This window comes from Papaver somniferum, chromosome 9 (assembly GCF_003573695.1).
Source record: "Papaver somniferum cultivar HN1 chromosome 9, ASM357369v1, whole genome shotgun sequence".
NCBI lineage: Eukaryota > Viridiplantae > Streptophyta > Magnoliopsida > Ranunculales > Papaveraceae > Papaver > Papaver somniferum.
In genome coordinates, this window is record NC_039366.1 from 66,105,457 (window position 1) to 66,123,448 (window position 17,992).

At 34.3% G+C, this 17,992-nt stretch overlaps 1 long non-coding RNA gene across 2 annotated transcripts; it reads left to right on the forward strand.

Annotated features, from left to right (window-relative positions):
- Positions 1-12,939: 12,939 nt before the first annotated feature.
- Positions 12,940-13,922, forward strand: LOC113309457. Of its 2 annotated transcripts, none has more exons than XR_003340613.1 (3): positions 12,940-13,275; positions 13,350-13,412; positions 13,570-13,922. It is a non-coding gene; the product is annotated as an uncharacterized LOC113309457 (long non-coding RNA). The 2 variants fall into 2 exon arrangements; XR_003340612.1 differs by having other exon boundaries at positions 12,940-13,221.
- The last annotated feature ends 4,070 nt before the right edge of the window (positions 13,923-17,992 follow it).

Below are 17,992 nucleotides of genomic sequence, written 5' to 3' on the forward strand. Positions count from 1 at the left end.
ATACTACTTTTATTGTAGTTGTGTGATCTGATCTTGATGTTTCAATTGTATGAGTACAATTGGATTAATTGGCTTGAGATTTATATCTCCGATAGGCAATATAGAAAAGAAATCACAAACACTTCGTCTCATCGTTTGTGATTCCACAATATTTTTTTCGCTACGTCGATTAAGATTATTATGAGGTGATCAATAATACTAGGCTATTCTACGGGAATATAAGTACGGGTTATTGATTGGTTACTGTTCACCTTGATTTATCAAAAGACGGAACAAAACTCATAGTTATATTCGTGGGAGACGTATTTATCTATTCTGTAGACTTTTCTGTGTGATACAGATTTGTTTATTAAAGTATTCGACTTTGGGTCGTAGAAACTCTTAGTTGTGGGTGAGATCAGCTAAGGGAATCAAGTACGTAGCATCTTGCTGGGATCAGATGTGTAGGAGCATAACTGTACCTTGGATCTGTGTGTGATTGATTGGGGTTCAACTACAGTCCATACCGAAGTTAATTTGGAGTAGGATAGAGTATATAGCGGCGTAATACAGTGTGTGTTCAATATGGACTAGGTCCCGGTGGTTTTCTCCATTTACGGTTTCCTCGTAAACAAAATTCTGGTGTCTGTGTTATTTCTATCCGCATTATATTTGCTTATATAATTGAAATATCACAGGTTGTGCATTGTTCAAATAATTAGAATATCCAACCTTTTGGGTTGTTGATTTAAATTGATTGACACTTGGATATTGGTCTTTGGTACCATCGAAGTTATCTCTCTTTGATAAAGACTCGCAAATTTCTATTTGCTTGAGTAAAGATCAAATCGAGAGATTGAGATATAAACTCTTTGATATACTTTTTATCTAGATTGAGTCTGACTGTCTAGTTGATTCTCTAGAAAGTATATTGGAGTTTGTCCATACATATTTCTAATCAAATTTTTGGGTGTGGTTGTTAGACCCCCGCTTTTTCAATTGGTATCAGAGCAGCCAAACACGTTCAAGACCTCAAAAGTCTGTGTTTGTAGCGATCTGAGGATGGACGACATTATCTCTGATAACGCAACATCAGTTCAGAGTCACTCTTGCGAGTTTAAAATTCCTAAAGACTCCGAGAAAATCCCTGTCTCTTGTCCCGTAACTGAATCTGCATTCGACTGGGAAAAATCACTTGATGAACAGTTGGATGATCTTTCAGATGATAGTGATTCAGAAGGAGGACAAAGTATTTATGAGGAAGTTGCTCAATATATTAAGTTGTTTGACCGGACCTTGAAATAAAAAAAGTCAACAACTTGCTTGAGAAAATACATGGCTCCTCTTTGTCAAGAAAACAGAAAAATGAGAAAACTCTTTAAAGGATATGATGGTGGGTACAAACTCTTAAAATCCATCGTTAAAGATCGTGATGAAGATGTACGCATAAAAAGGTCTGAATGTGACAATCTTCTCCGAAATCTCTGTGTGTTGAAAGAAAGACTTGCAGATGCTGAAGCAAGATATGACTCTCAACAAAAATGTTTTAGTTACAAAGAACTCGGTCTTCTTGCCAAAGAAACATCCTTGGAAACTGACCTTGCAGCTGTTCTTGATAAAGTAAAATCACTGGAAGAGAATCTGAGAAGGTTCAATTTTAGCTCTACAAAATTGTCTTCTATGATTGGAGCATGTAAAGAACATCGTGATACACGAGGTCTGGGATATAAAGGAATAGACGCTCCAAAAACTAGTAAGATCAATTTTGTTAAAGCTATTGATAATTCCTCATGTGAAAAATCGTTCGCAGCTTGTAATGTGTCTAAAGACAAGGATTGTTCTCCTTCTAAATCCACTCACATGAAGACAGTTAAGAATAGTTCCTTTACATGCTATTGCTGCGGAAATAAAGGACATCCTGAGCGGTTATGTTGTTTTCATTTGAGGAATGAAAAACTTTGCAACATCCTTGCATGGGTGTCTAAAGAAGTTGTTAAACCTGTCTCTCAAATTATTGGTACAAACGACATTTTAGACAATCAAGGAAGATATTATGATATGTCCCATATTGATTATTCTATGAAAAAGAATGCCAACAGTGGTAGAAGGAAGAACGACGATAGAGCAACTGACTTTTCAAATATCTCTGAAAAGAGGAAAAAACATAGGAGAAAGAAAGGAAAGAGTTCCTTGTCTCACTCTGAAGAAGGTTGTGGTTCCAAGACTCATGCTCCAGATTTCATACATATTAATAATCGAGTCTCAGAACTTAAGGTCAGCGTAAACAGACTCAAACGGGGCATCAAAAAGACATGGAAAGCTACTAACTCAGGTATTTCCAGTTCCTCTCTTAACAAACCTCCTTCAATTGCGTTGCGTGATTTGTCTCTAAATCCCCTTGAAGAAGAGAAATAAGAAGTCAACAATGATGAGCAAAATGCTCATCTTAATAAACCATGACTGCTCAATGTAGCATCCCTCTTACATATTAAGAAGGATGCTCATAATTCTCAAGAAGTCTGTCTTGAGAATACTGTCAGGGGTATACGATTTTATAATGATCTTAAATTTGTTGAGTCTTGCTCCAGTGTTTTTGTGCTCTCTCCTTGTTTTTCTTAATTTCTCTTCTTGGGATTTCCTTTGTCTCTCCATTCTACTTGGCTACGAATGTTTGGTGACCAAGTGTGCACGTAGGCCTGACCCACACGAACGTTTATTCCTAGGTTTTTTGTGGAACGACTGTATATTTATATACATGTATCATAAGATGATAAATTGTTCCATAAGGTCAAAAGATTCTTTTCTAAGCACAATGGAGGGAAGCAACAAGGTTGATGAAGTCAAGGAGGGCAAGACTATCGAGTTTCGTGAAAATCCTGTTTTCATAACATGTCATCATGCTATTGATCATGAAAACAAACTACCAGTTCAGATGTCATCACGACTGGTAGGAAATCTTCTTCAAGATTCTCAGATCATACAGGAACAACTCGGAATTCTATAAGGAATCTTGATTTTCTGAACAACGAACTGAAGAAAACGAATCTTGATTTTCTGAACAACGAACTTAAGAAAACAACTGATGAGCTCATCCTTGTTCGATCTCTAGTTGCTGACCGGGTTTAGTGAATCATGTTTCCTAGAGTTAGTTTGTCTAGTAAATCATCTATTTTTCTTGTTTTTTTTAGAAGAATAACTAGAGTTTGGAATATCCATTATTGTGATTACACATAGTTATGTCCAACGTTTTCATCTTCATGTTTTTAGATTTATTGGTTTAAATTCTAAACTTGTTTGGAAGATGATTTTTGCAGTATTAATCTTTATGGTTTTATATATTGCAATTTTTTATGGGATATGTGTGTTTGCGTCCGTGAACTATGATTGTCCCGTATGTTGTCAAAAGTAAAGTCTTTCGTAAGTCAATATTCTTATATTAATAAAGGAATGAATGGACTTTTGACAAATACAAAAGTTAAGCCTATATTGTCAATTTTTGATAGAAGATAGGTTAAAATATTTTGTTTTCAAGGATTATGTCTATTGTATGTCATGGTGCAAATTATGATGGAAAATAGAATGAATCCTTTTGTATTCCGCAGTAATTGATCTTCTGTGATCCATATTTTTTGTGTATTACTGTGAGGCTCTGTAATGTGTCTTATGTTGAGCATTAAACAACCAAGTTGATTATTTTCATGATTAACTTTATTGTTGTTCCATAAGGTACCTTATGTCGAGCATATTGGACTAAATTAATCATCTTGTATGGTTATTTAGTCATAACTCCATAAGTCTTCTTATGTTTGAGCGTTTTTGATTGGGTTGATTATGTTCATGATTAACTTAGTCATTGCTCCATAGATTTTCTTATGTGAGTGTGGCCAATTAAATTGATTACTTTTGTGATTAGTTTCGTTGTGTAGTTCGATTGAATTAATCATAGGTTCTCTTGTGATTAATTTAATTGAGTTTTTTGGATTCAAATTCATACTTGTATGTGATTTGTTATGTCCAAAGAAATCCTTCTTTTCTTTCGAAATTAATGTCGCTCTGGTTGTTCTTTCGGGAATGACATATTATGGGGGAGAGTTCTTTTTGAACTTGCGCTTAATTGCCATATCTTTGTGGGGAGTGCGGCTGTGGAATATTATAGGGGTTATCGTGTATCTTTAAACTCCTTGATGAATGCATTTAGCTTCGGCTTTATGATTGCATCTAAATAAGATGATGTGTGTTTCTTTCTTTTGGTCATGAAATGTCTCTTTCAGAAATTTCATTAGGATCCCGTTCTTGTACGTTTACCAATTACTGACAAAAAGGGAGAGAATTAATATGTAGTTCACACTACAAATACATATGGTTTTCGGATCATTATGTAAGGGGGAGTGGTTTCCATGTGAGGTGGAGTATTGACTAAGGGGGAGTGATAATATCACCATAGTATTGTTGTTGAAGTTGGGATATAATTGAACTTTGACGTTGTGTAATGATACTATGACACTGTATAACAATGATTGAGAACTATTGTTTTCTTGTTGTTATAGCTACGGATTTTCAACAACGATGATGCTAAACTTACAACCTTTGGGATCATTGGAGTACTTGGAAGTGACGAAGATTTCGAGTAATGTTGAAGATTAGACATGTGGAATAGGAGCTACAAAAGTTAATTTATTTATTTTTTGCATTCCATATGTATTAATAGTTTTGTCACTAAAATTTACAAAGGGGGAGATTGTTAGAGCATTGCTCGGTCGAACTCGCATGCGTTGCTATCTCAAGCATGTTTGTCAATGTTAATGATCAAAACTATAAGTCTTGATTTCTAGCCTATGTATCTAAAGGTCTCGGACTAGGATACAAAGTGTAGTTGAGCTCAAGAACTCCATGACAATCATCATACAAGATGAAGGACTACTGATAGACACATTTTTGTGTATAATTTGATCTCAATACTATATATTGTTGGAACTCGAGTTTGTACTAATTTTGGTGTTTTATGTGTTTGTAGGCACCTTTGGAAAATAAACATTTTTTGGAAAATTCGGCTCGAAAAGTTGGTAAAAGCCCCGGAGGACACGTGTTATTCGGACTCTCACCGTTGGATAAGGGGCACCTCAATTACTAAGGGGAACCCCAGGTCACCCCAAAAGGCATCTGCTATTCGCACCCCAGTATAGGATTAGGGGGAGGTCATCTTCTCCATTTGAATTTTGTTTTTGGCGGGAAAATGGAGAACACTTCTGCAGATTTTTGATCGAATTGTTGAACGCTTTCTAGGGAGATTCAATGGCTGATTTTTGGTAGATAGTTGTGATATGGCCTATTAAACACACTGTGGGCGTTTGGTTCGACCAGAATTGGCTAGAATCAGCTAAACAATTCACGGGTTGAAAACAGGGAAGTTCGTGTATATCACGGGTTTCACGTGATTTGGAGAAGATACAACGTGTTTTGTGCGTGCATGGAAGACCCTCACAGCCTGTTGGAGCGTGAAAGAGTTAAATATGATAATTTGGAGGCTTGAAAACGCGTGAGAAGATGAAACAGGAAAGAAAATATTCCCAGAAATATTTTATTTACTGCCGAGTTAAAGAGAATTATATGGAGTGAATGAGCGAGATTCGATGGGTCTGTTGGCTATAAATAGGTTGCTGGGGTTGAGTAGAAAGGGTGTTGAGAGTCTGGGGGGCTGAGGAGAGCCAGAGAAGAAGAAATTCGAGTTTTCCCAAACTCAGTTTCTGCTGCTGCTGCTGCTGAAGAACATGAAGAACACGAAGAACGGACCTGCACCAGTAGTCGTTTTTCTACAGTAATAACGACTCACACCTGTGGGTCGTACATCAGGCAGACTTATTTGCTACAGCGTTTGCGATACTGCTGCAGCAGTCTTATTTTGTCACTGAGGGTCGTAGTTCTCTGGTTTGTAACAAATATAATTGTTACAAACCCGGTTTTATTGTATTTCTCATATTCTCATCATTTGTAAACCATTTTTGAGCATCAATGAAATATTTTGAGAGGTTTTCCAACATGATGAGCGGCTAATTCCCTCGTAACCAAGGCAATGGAGGAAGCTATTCACGCAACATAAATGGGTAACTATTTCATTTAATTATATAATTCACCTAATCGCTGCTTTTGCAGAGTTTTAAATTATTTGAATGATTGTCTTAATTATTTGTTATTCAGATTGATAGGTTATGCTTGGTTTAATCTCTTGATAATCTATGCTTAAGGTTTACAAATAATGTTTGAGAATCTGTATGATTGATAGTGAATTAAAGATAAAAGAGGACTTAAGAATTGAATAGAATTTTGAAATATTTATCATTCAATTTTGCATAATAGTGGAAACTAGTGTCTTGGTTACCTCTCGCACCCATTGTTAATATTTTTGTATATATAATTTTATTAAATCTAAAATTCCATTTCCTTCACAAGTCTGAAACGAATCCTATTTACTACAACCCCATCAAAATCTTAATCAACTACTCAAGGAACCGATGGAACTTCATCGACTAAAAGGTATGTGGAGACTCGAACTTATCTGTCACTCAAAAGTCTATTTACTCTATCTCCTACTCTTGAGACAAAAGTCGTTTTGATATATAGACTTTCATTATACACATTTGCTATTTCGAGCCGAGTTTAACTATCCTGTCTATTTCTCAAAATATGTGTTGGTAAGCTTTCGCTTTAGCCGAATTCATCTTTACCTAGTGACGTCATGTTATGTTTCAATCACTTTGGAAATTGCTCTGACGAAAAATGGTTTGTGAATAACGGCTATATAACGTTTTCTGAGAATGTTTCAATGATTGAAATGAGAGTTTAGATTACATAACCATTGGTAGGATATAAGCATTGTTGTGGAAACACATATATGTATAAGTCCTTATTCCTTGAACCAAAGTTTGAGAACTTTGTTAATCAAGAGAAATGGAAGTGGCGTGAGCCAAGTCCGCGAACTGGCGGAAGTTCTCGACCCGAGAATTTCTGCTGGAGTTTGTGTACTCCTTCCATGAGCTTAAGTCAGCGAACCCAGTCCACGAACTTGAGTAGGTTATATATAAAACCGATTGTTCTTGAACTCATGTTTATTTAAACTAAGGAATGCTTTTGCAAAACGTGGCTATAAAGTTCATGAACCGATTCGAGTGAATCAAACCGTTTTTGCTTCGATTGTGTCTTGTGTAGTTACATAAGATCTAAGCAATTGAACAACTCTCTAACTAGTTCATTTGAGTCACTTGAACTAGTTATGGTGAAGAAGAATATGGTTGATATGAAAGTGATCATATGGCTAACCATTTGGTTGACTATTGTTGAACCAACAAATATTAATGTTTGGGTACGGTTCATAAACCCAAAATTGAACATTTCATTTGTGTGTAACAAGCTAAGGTTTCGATCCAACGGTTAAGAAATATTAGCTTGAGCCGAATCGGGTTTTCATCTAACGGTGAATATTGAATGCTTTGTTACCAAGCTAACATTGATTGCAAACCCTGATTTGAGAGACTATATAAAGGAGAACTCTAGCAACTGGGATACCGAATCCCCACACCTTACGTGTGATACTAGTTGTGTAAGATAGAGTCGATTCTCCTTTAACCTTTGGTTTTCTTCTTCTAAAACCAGGTTAACGACTTAAAGACTTCATTGGGATTGTGAAGCCAGACCGATACTACTTTTATTGTAGTTGTGTGTTCTGATCTTGCTGTTTCTATCGTACGAGTATAATTGTAATAATTGGCTTGAGATTTATATCTCCGATAAGCAAGATAGAAAAGAAATCACAAACAATTCGTCTCATCGTTTGTGATTCCGCAATATCTTTTTTTCGCTGCGTGGATTAAGATTATTGTGAGGGGATCAATAATACTAGGATGTTCTTCGGGAATATAAGTCCGAGTTATTGATTGGTTCTTGTTCACCTTGATTTATCAAAGAACGGAACAAAACTCATAGGTATATTCGTGGGGAGATGGATTTATCTATTCTGTAGAATTTTCTGTGTAATACATATTTGTTTATTAAAGTCTTCGACTTTGGGTCGTAACAACTCTTAGTTGTGGGTGAGATCAGCTAAGGTAATCAAGTACGTAGCATCCTGCTGGGATCAGAGGCGTAAGAGCATAACTTTACCTTGGATCAGTGTGAGATTGATTGGGGTTCAACTACAGTCCAAAACGAAGTTAATTTGGAGTAGGCTAGAGTCTGTAGCGGCTTAATACAGTGTGTGTTCAATATGGACTAGGTCCCGAGGTTTTTCTGCATTTGCGGTTTCCTCGTTAACAAAATTCTGGTGTCTGTGTTATTTCTATTCCGCATTATATTTGTTTATATAACTGAAATATCACAGGTTGTGCATTGTTCAATCAATTAGAATATCCAACCTTTTGGGTTGTTGATTTAAATTGATTGACGCTTGGATATTGGTCTTTGGTACCATCCAAGTTATCTCTCTTTGATAAAGACTCGCAGATTTCTATTTGCTTGAGTAAAGATCAAATCGAGAGATTGAGATATAAACTCTTTGATATACTTTTTATCTAGATTGAGTCTGACTGTCTAGTCGATTCTCTAGAAAGTATATTGGAGTTTGTCCATACAGATTGCTAATCAAATTGTTGGGTGTGGTTGTTAGACCCCCGCTTTTTCACAAGCAAAAAGATGTAGGCTGAAGAGTTTCTAAAGACTTCCTGAAAGTTTACCATTTCATCAATTTCGACCCTTAAACGGACTCAAAAAACAAAAATCTCCTTTACTAAAACTAGAAAATTTCCTAAGCATCAAAAATTTGGGTATATCACAAAAAAAACGATGTCGGATGAAGATTTTATAGCGTTTTTACTAAAAGATGGAATTCTGAATTTTCCGATAACGTATTAGCGCAAAAATTTTCATTCATCCAACCATAAATCAAAAATTTCATACTTCTATAAAGATAGTACAAGATGGATACTTACTTGGGTGGTCTCCGAACCGTCTGTGGAGTTAGGATTGTCGGGGCCATTCAGTTCCAACTTGTGGTGGTTGTCTTCCTTATCATCCTTCGAAGCTGAATGGACATCATTGTTACCTCGGTCTTCGAGAGAAATCTCCTCCTAGAAACATCAACAACAAATATTATTGTTTCTTCCAAGAAGTATCATAAAATGATTGCGTAAAAAGATGCTTAAATAAACTTGTTCATCTTCGTCATCGTCGTCAGATTCGTGAATGAATTGTCTAGTCGAGGTGAATCGGAGATCGACAATATTTGACGGAGAAAAACCCTATAATAAGGTAACAAACTATCTGTTTTACGATCCAAATTATACAAAGAAAAAGTTATAGTGAACATTAATGACTAACCACGTAAATAAATGGAGATTTCACAGTATTTGGTAACATCCTATAAGTATTAATTCCACTCTCCCCATCATGGGGACTTTCTTAAATATTCATGAAGTCTGCATCAGTTTAGGACCCCGCGACACGCTTGCCCTATAATAAAGATTAATGGAACAGTTAAACTGTAATTATCATACTTCTACAAAAACGATAAGAAAAATACTTACTTACAAAGATCCTGGAAGCTTTAATATTGGTTCAGAGTCACTTTGAAGTTTAATGTGATGACATGAAAGTTCCATTGCCCACTGAAAAGCTGCTTCAACTCCTTTTTGTTCTAACAGTTCTCTAGAGCTCCATCCTGAAGAATTTCCTCCGGCTTCTTTGCAGTTGTCTGTATCATCAATCAGAGTTAAGCCAATTACAAAGTCACAATAATCCGGTAGCATGGAAATATCAATACTTATACGATATATAAATTAACCTAGGAAGTGCCAACAGTTTACAGAAGTGATAAGGAAATCAGTGTTATTCAAGGGGTTATAATACAATCTTTGGTTAATGTTATAACTAGTATTATGGATGTAGTTTGAATAATTCAAGTATTTAACAATGGTATTAGCAATTTTCCAACAGTTTGATCTTTCTTTTTGAAGACTTTGTCACATCGAGCCTTCCAAATGTGCCAGTTTATGGTGCTACATAATTCTGCCCATCATATGAAGCTATAGTCTCTTGCTTTATCTCTGAATAAGCTATTTATCCAATCACGACAAGTTGTGGTTCCGTTTTTAACATAGTCCATCTGAAAATTCAGATGGTTCCACACTTGCGAAGCAAAATGACAATCCAAAAACAGATGAGAGAGAGTTTCATTATGATTGTTGCACAATTGGCAGGTAGTGTTTGTGTTTGCGATTTTAACCGCTATTCGCATACTATTAGGGAGTATTAAATTGGCTATTTTCCACTGGAAAATTTTTATGGAAGGAGAAGTTTTCAGGTTCCATATTTTTCTCCAGTCAGTAGCATTTTTCCACTATTGTTAAGTTTTTCATACAAAGATTTTACGGAAAATTTATTGTCACGGGTTAATGTCCAAATAGTATGATCATCAGTGTTATTTGTTGGGATTTGGATATGGTTTATTATATTAGTTATAATAAAACTGTTAACATAATAAAATGGATCACTAACAAAATTCAGATTAGTGGTATCTATATTGGGTTTAGCTATTGGAGGTTTAACATTAGGTATCCAAAAATCATTACAAATATTAATTTTGTTTCCTTTTCCCAGAGATCAGAAGCAGTTAGGTTGCATTATTCTTATACCACTTATAATCCTTTTCAAATCCAATTATCAGTTCTTTTTGGAATAAGATCTAGGTGCATTATGTCAGTATAAGGGAAGTAAATGGCTCTTAGGATCGAACCCCATAGGGAATCAAGATATTGTTGGAGTCTCCAACCCATCTTCGCTAACATTGGTTTGTTAAATTTTTAAATGTTTCGTAGACCTAATCCACCATTTTCTAAAGAAGAAACTGTCTCAGGCTTTGGGGTAGATGCCCTTAGGATTTTCAATGTTTTTTCCCCACCAAAAGTCACGATGTATTTTGTTTATGTTTTAGCAGATTTGTTTTTGGGAGTTTAAAGCAAGACATTTGGTAAATGCTCATGGAGGAAGTAACTGATTTCATCATTACTGTTTTACCAACTGAATTTAGGTTTCTTTTTTGCATACCTAGTAGTCTAGTTTTTACAATATCAACAATTGGTTCGAAACATTTTATCTTGGATCTATATGTGAACAAGGGGGCACTTAGATATTTATCTTCCATGGGTATTGTTTTTATGCTTAGGTTTGTTTGAGTTTTATTCATTAAAGTATCATCAGTGTGAGCACTAAAGAACACCCCCGATTTGTTTAGATTTATTAGCTGACCCGAAGCCTTGCCAAAGTCAGAGAACATTTTTATCAGATTATTACTAGCTTGTGTTGTAGCTTCGCATAAGACCAAGCAGTCATCAAAGAAGAGAAGGTATGTCACAGAGGGAACATTTTTAATTACTTTGTAACCTTTTATCATTTTTAGGTTTTCAGCGTGTAAGACTGTTCTGGTTAGAGATTCCATAGAAAATAAGAATAGGTAGGGGATATAGGGTCCCCCCTGTCTTAGCCCTCTTGTAGGTTTGAAGAAACCGCAAGGTGATTCATTCATGAGAATGCATAAGTTTTTAGTTGATATACATTGGTATTCGAGGTTACACCAGTTTTCAGAAAACTTTTTTTTTTCATTATTCTTATAATGAAGTGCCATTCGAATCTGTGAAAAGCTTTTGACATGTCAACTTTTAAGCCCATAAGACCTTTTTTCTTTCTCATATTGTGAAGAATTTCGTGAGAAACAGTTATATTGTCAGATATATTCCTTCCTAGAATGAAGGCAGATTGAAAGGGAGAGGTAAGTCTATTAAGCAAGAGTTTTATTCTGTTAGCAAGAATTTTAGATATCACTTTGTATATAGTGTTACACAGAGCTATTGTCCTAAATTCGATGTCTGTAACTGGTTTGGGGACCTTAGGTATAAGAGAAATGAAAGTAGAGTTGAGTTCTTTTAAAATAAATCAAGTTCGAAAGAAAGAGACAGTTGTTTCCCAGTTTTCTTGGAAGAAGACTGGTGGATAACCATCCTGTCCTGGGTTTTTATTAGGTTCCATCGCAAAGACAGTAGTTTTAATTTATAATTCAGATGGAATAGACTCCAGGAGTCTATTATCAATTACATTTATGCTAGTGGGTATAAGATCTAATAGGTCTACATCCATGTAAGGATTCACAGTAGTATCTATAGTTTTGAAATGTTCATTAAGACAGTTTGCTATATCTTTCTTCTCCTTAAGCCAGTTACCGATTTGATCTCTAATAGTATCAATTCTATTTCTTAGTTGAGTCGTGAAAAAATTTGAGTGTTTCTGTCTCTTAAAGCTGTTTTGTTCTTTGCTTTTAATTTTCAAGAATTATTATTTAATGTTATCTAGTTTGTGTTCTTATGTTTGTTACTAGAAATAACCCGTGCCGTAACGGCGCGACATGCGAAGGTACAATTTTTTATGATAATAATTTTAATAATTACCACACATCATCATAAGACTTAATTCGACTCGTAAGAGTGGATGAGTGTGGTTGAAGAAATATATTTCTCTATTTACATACACGCTCATTGAACAATTGTAATAAGTGAACTTTAATCTTTTTAGACGTATTTTTTTCCTGCCTATTATGGGTGAATATATGAGCAGCCGTTTCGTTGCATGGTATGGACTTTATACATTATTTATGGGCATTCATGATGATAGGAGGATAATCAGGGAAGTAAATATAGGAGTGAAAGAATTAGGAGCGAAAAAATTTGATAAGTATTTCTATTCAAAGCGGTAAACTTTAATCCTTAATTTGTCGTGCATGTCCTAAATATTATCCCATTCATAATGGACCACTTGTAACGTATGCCGAGTTGAAACAGACCAAGAATTTCTTCGAAAAATTAGGTAAGTATAAAAGAAGCGAACAATGGGATTTAATCGTTATTTATCCGTGCATGCCCCAAATATTAGCTCCATTTATTATGCACGGCTGAATAGAAATACATATATCTTTTTAACAATGTTTCCTCTTCAGTCTCTCTTTCTTCATTATTCTAACAAAATAATCTTTATCAATCAACATCAAAAAGTGGTTTCAAAAAGTGTAAAAGGTTTTGAAAAATATTTTTGAAGATTCTAAAAAAACAATCTTCCATCCGTTTCCAAAAATGTAAAAGTTTCTCATTTGTCCATAATCCGCCACATGAAGATTCTTCCTCTTTCCAGCTGCAAAGTTTCCTCGAAATAGTCAGTGAACAGATTCTTATTCCCAAAAAGATTTTCGCAATGTTTCCTTCCTAAGTATATATTTTTCTAAAGTTCTTTGTTCTTTGGGTTTTACATATGGCAACTCTAATTTTATTTGTGTTTTGCAGGTTGATTAAGGTTGGCTTATTTCATTGCTATTTTTTTGGGTTTTACATATTGCAACTCCCAAGGTATTGCACTCCACGTAACTCTGCTCATCTTACTCGATTGTTCCATTTGTTCAATGAGTACAATGCAAATTATGTTTTGTATTTTTTGAATTTTTCATGAGTAGAATAAAATTATTCCTATTATTTTTAAAAAGAATATATTGTTTGTGTTTTGCAGATTGTTGAAGATTGGAACATTTTTATTTTTATTTTTAAGACATGGTTGAAAGTTATTGTAGCATTCATATTTTCAGTTTTGTTTTTGTTTGTAATGCTACCATTTAATGGATGTAACGTCTAATTGAAGAGGAAGTAATTAAGAGGGCTAGAAGGGGGTTACAAACAACACAGCCGTTAGATGTCTTTGGCTAGGATGAGACTGAGATGGTCGGATCACATGTTTGTGTCTCAAAGTGTTATCCGTCCGTCCAAGGCTCAAAACCCCATCCTGTTTTGTATTATAGATGTTGGTGTTTATGTTACCAAAAGTTTCTTTATTCCATCTGTTGAGATTATGTTTAACTGATTTACAGGGGGTTAGTGAACTGAGATTTATAGGAAATTATAGAGACATTCCAAATCTCTTGTTAATCGATAGAGAGTTTCTAAAATTCTATGAAAGTTTTTGTTCTTAGATGCATACTTTCTAAAAGTCTTTATAATTCTTTGTTATTCGATTTAGATTTTAAAATCAATTATTTGAGGTTTTCAGGGATTTTCGGAGACTTTTGTATTCAAACATGGCATAAAAGGCTTAAAAGAAGTCTCTCCAAGATAGGTGATATTTCGAGAGACTTGTTTTTTTCTTCTTCTAATTTTAAGGATTAAAATAATTACAATAAATAACAATAACCAAATAATAATTTTACTCCAAAACCCATAAGATAGATTCCAACACGTCGTGTTCATGTTGAGCTTGTGTTAATTTGATTATCTACTTTTTCTTAAAAAAAATATATATTAAAATTGCATATAATTATATTTTATCACTTAATTATTTGATTATATATCTGCTTAGCTGATTTTTATGTTTTTTTGTCTCCGCTTTTTCAGTAAAAAAAGATTAAATTTTTTTTGATGTATGTAACATGAAAGTCTTATATATTTTTGTCTTTACGAGTCACCGTGATTCCTTAAAAATCACTCAGAGAGTCTCCCAAAATCTATGAAGTCACAAAGAGTTTCTTAAAATCTCTTGCGTAAAAAGTCTCTTGATATCTCTGTAAATCTCAATTGACTAACCTCCCGTAAGCTTTTTCGTAAAACAACTAGCCCTTAACCCGTGCCGTAGCGGCACAGGCCATGATGTTGGTTCATTTTTAATATATCGTATAATTTGTGTCCCAAATACTTATCAACTCCTTATGATTTAACATGGGTTTGTCATAAAAATAGTTGAGATTTTCCTCTCTTTTTATCTTGTTTTTTTCCTTTAATATTTTACCGTCGGAGATTTGGTCAAACGAAAGAAATATAATCTTAACTTCCAGACACTTTTTTATTTAGGTTCATTGCTTATAATGAGATAATGCTCTATATGAACATGGAAGTTTAAATATTTTTTTGGAAATATGTCGTCAGCAGTGCTCATCTCAGTGAAATCAACTAATCAATATCGTCCATAAAAGTCTCCCCATGCTCCTATTTCGCTCCAGCTGACTCATCTATGATGGTCATGTTGTTGATCCTCCAAATAGGCAGAGAATAATATTTTTTTGCATCGAACGGATGATACAAACTCTCCAATGTGACATGATTTTCCTGTAATTTTTCAACACCCATTAGATGACAATGTTTAAAATGTGTACCCAATACTTTTTCGAAGGGATTGTATATATGCGAACCTCTGCTATTAAATCTTCAAGAAAGTATTGTGCCCAGCAGTTCGTCTTAACGAAGGCTTTGGTAACTTCAAAAGTCTTGGATATTTTGTCACTTCCATATGTTCCTACCTTCACTTGGAATACAATCTGGCGACATATTACCTCATAAAGAACCTTGAACACATATTGTACTCCCTGATCCTATTTCAAATTAACAGGTTGTCAATAGATCCTTTACCAAAAGTTGACATCTTCTACGTTGAATATTTATTACAAAAAGTTATGGTATTGTGGATCGTTTCTTTCTAAGATTGTAGTTTTCAAAATTGGCCTCTTCAAGTCCCACGACTTTCTAAGTTTATATATCCTGTTTGTTTTTAACATTTTAGTTAGACATATTATGTTTGTTACTAACTTTAAACTTGATGTCATCTTCTACTGTGAACTTTATGTGATTTCATAATCGAAATAGTTATACCTATTTCATTCGTATCAAGTAATCCATTGTATATCCCAACAATTCTTCTACAGCAAATCCCTTCTTTTGCCGTTTCCGGACCATCAGTAGCCATTATTGTCAAACACAATCTGTCTAATTTTTGTTGATGTTATGTATTTGCAATGTTCATCTTTCTTAAATAAATAGATTGTGGAAAAACTAAAAAAAAAGAACATAAGTATTACATCGGGTCTAAGTTACTATATCCAAAATACTCCGGGCACTGCTTCTGGTGCCTTGTTTCCTCAAATTCCTCGTTGCATTCTAGACAATACATGCAACACCAATCATTTGCGAAGTGAGCTGTTCGCGCAAGTGTGGTCAATGTATCCCTTACCTGTAATAATAATAACAACACGTCAATTTTTTTTCAAGGCGTCCAGTTGTAAATGGTATGAATCTAATAGATTTGAATTGTACCTCAATCTTAGATATCACCTTCTTCTCACATAACATAGCAATTGAGGAAGGACAAATCTTGACCACTGTTTACATAGGCAGAGTTAGCCAAATTATGTTTTGCAATTGTCTTACGTGGAAATTATTATTAATCCATATTTTAGTCGGCTCCTATCGAAGCCGATCTAATTAGTCCTATAGAAAGTTAATCTTAAATTTTTGACCTTATTTCTTGACCAAATCATTGAAGTATTCTCAGTCATGTTCTGCTTTGTTCGATCTACCCATCTGTATCTACTATACCTTCTAACCCAGTGAATGAAATCTATACATATTGATCCGTGATTTGATATTGTTGATTTGTAATCAAGAGGTCGCATGATTTGATTTGAGAATGTAAAATATAAAAAATATTTTATAAACATTGGAGGCGAAATTTAGATTCATGATTTAGAGTTTTTTATGATGATTTTGATGAACAAATATTTTAGAATGCAAATACATTTTCCCGGTCAATAAGGTTTTATATCGGGAGTTGAGTGAAAGTTGTTGTCTTTGTAGGTAGTTGTGGCGAAACAACTCGACATTGATGGTCTTTCAGGAAAAGAATGCAAAGTACTTTAGAGAGCGATAATGTTTTCTTACGCGGGTACACCAATTTCCTTTATATAATACGGATACCGTTTCGGTGATCCAACAGTCATGATCATATTGTCTTATACGTTCCGGTACCATCCTCGAAATATTTTGTTTTTGTCCTTATCAATCGTGCTAAAAACAACCAATTACATCTTGCATGTTTTGTGAAGATTTTTTTTACTCGGTCAATAAAACTCACTAAAAAGCAAAAACTATTACTATCCACTACTATTACCAACACCCACCACCATAAAAACCATCCACCGCCACTATTTCTTCCACCAATAGTAATGTTACCGCCTCCACCATTCACAAACACCCACCACCATTTATACTAACCCTACTTCCACTATCACCATTAGAATTAATATAGTTTTTATTAAAATTATTTATTAATAAAATTATGTATTTATGTTAGATTATTAAATGGACATTTATAATAGAAATTTAATTAGTCATTATGAACAATCAATCAGACACTAATTAATAAAACATTTAAAAATGGTTAAGTTGAACAAACCCCAGCGGTAAATTTATCTTTGCCAAGGAAAAATCCTGACCACTCTTTACATACACAAATCGATAATAAATAATTTCATATGTTCTGATCTTGATTCGTGTCGTTCGTTTAGTTATTACATAACATGGTTATTTTAACGTTAGTATGATCAACCACGTTTTATACTTTATAATATAACGTTACATATTTTGTGGCGTTACGAAATTAGCATAATATGTTTTTGTTCAGCAATACCCTCCACCACCATAAAACCACATGAATCCATTTATTTTATCCACCACCACCTAGTGGCAGAGTCAAGGGCTGCCTAACCTGGCTCTAACCCCTTAAATTTTTAATAACTACATAAATTTTTTAGTTTATTTTATAAATAGTACTTTGTCCATATATATTTATGGTTTAGTCCACCAAAGTTTACATGTTTCTTTTTTTTTAAAATAGGCCTCCTCAATGTCAATTTTTGGCTCCACCACTGCTACCATCACTGCCGCCCACCCAATGTAGGTTGTTGGGCGCAATTCTAATTTTCAATCACGAATGCCATGTATGAGGTTTAGATTGAACAAAATGTCCTCAATTGAATAGTTTCATTATTTATTTCCGTGTATATATTCTTTTTTGTATTGCAATCAATTTTATTTTAACATTAAAAAATCATGATTTATACGATATAGTACCAAAGATAACAGGGGTACCATTTGGTGATCCAACTACGATCATG